Consider the following 1317-nt stretch of genomic DNA (forward strand, 5'->3'; position numbering starts at 1 on the left):
CCATCTTGTATGAAGTAAACATTTCGAGCTGTGGTATCAAAAATTGCAACATATCTAGGTGCGCTGTCCCACTGATGGCTCTCTCACGGAAAAAGGGGCCGTACCCTTGGTTCTTGCTCAATACACAAAAAGTGTTCAGTTGAAGGCTATCACGAACACGATGCAATATTTGATGCTGATTTTCACTGCCTCAAATCCTACAGTTATATATGTCAACCTTGTCACTTAAGTGAAAATTCGACTCGTCAGAAAAGATGATTTTGTCGAAGAAATTTTCATCCTCATGTAATCGATTTAACATATCCGCAAAGAAGTTCTTGCGAGAAATTTTATCAGTGTGTTTTATTGCTTGTACAATCGTCAATCTGCACGGTTTCAAATACAAACGGTTTCTCAACACTCTCCAAATGGTCATATGTGGGGTTTGCAGTTCGCGAGATGCAGGCTACGTCGATTTCGTAAAGCTGTTGACAAAAAGTTGTCTCACTCGCTCAATGATGTCGTCAGATGTGCTTGGACGACCTGATGATTTCCCATGTTTTACACAGTACCCTGTTTCTACAAAACATTTATGCCACTCATAAACTGTAGGCCTACTAGGAAGATCTTTGCGTACTTGGTACGGAAATTATTTTGAACTGTGTCCGCCGACTTTGATTCTTCAAACCAAAACACACAGCTAGCAAGCTCAGATTTAGTGGTATGATGGCCCAGTGGATATCCCGTCACAAACTGAACACAGATCAAGCATGGAAAAAGGAGGAAGGTGTACTGAGCTGTGAGAAAAAAGTAAAAATTATAAGTGAGCGATTGAAGCTTAGCAAGTGTAGTGCTGAGCGCAAGTGAACAGCTGGGGAGTCATGGGAAAGTGTGTACGGCATTTGACTAAGACTGACGAGCCAGGTTCGAAACTCTCTGGTGGTACTTATTTTTATTTTCTTCACAACATTATGAACTGTCCGTTCGGTCATTGAAATGTTTGTTGTCTTTCCATAATCTTGGCACTTGTTATGCTATAGACTGGTTAGAGAATATGAGTCATGAATGCGTTACCGTTGCAGGTAAACGTCGTGAATAGTGAGAGCAGCCCACGTACCATATAGATGTCTCACATAAATGAAAACAAGTAAACCGGTGTGAACTATGATACAACAAAGGAGTTCGAGAGTTAAAACTTCCAAAGAGGAACGCAACTTCAAAACCGTTAAGAACATATGTTTTCACAGAACACAGTGAAAGTATGTGACTGTGAAACTGTTGCGTTCATTTTTTGCACCTCATGTAGCAAACTATGAGGGCTGTTCAATAAAGAATGAT

Source organism: Schistocerca gregaria, unplaced genomic scaffold (genome assembly GCF_023897955.1).
Source record: "Schistocerca gregaria isolate iqSchGreg1 unplaced genomic scaffold, iqSchGreg1.2 ptg000378l, whole genome shotgun sequence".
Classification (NCBI taxonomy): Eukaryota; Metazoa; Arthropoda; class Insecta; order Orthoptera; family Acrididae; genus Schistocerca; species Schistocerca gregaria.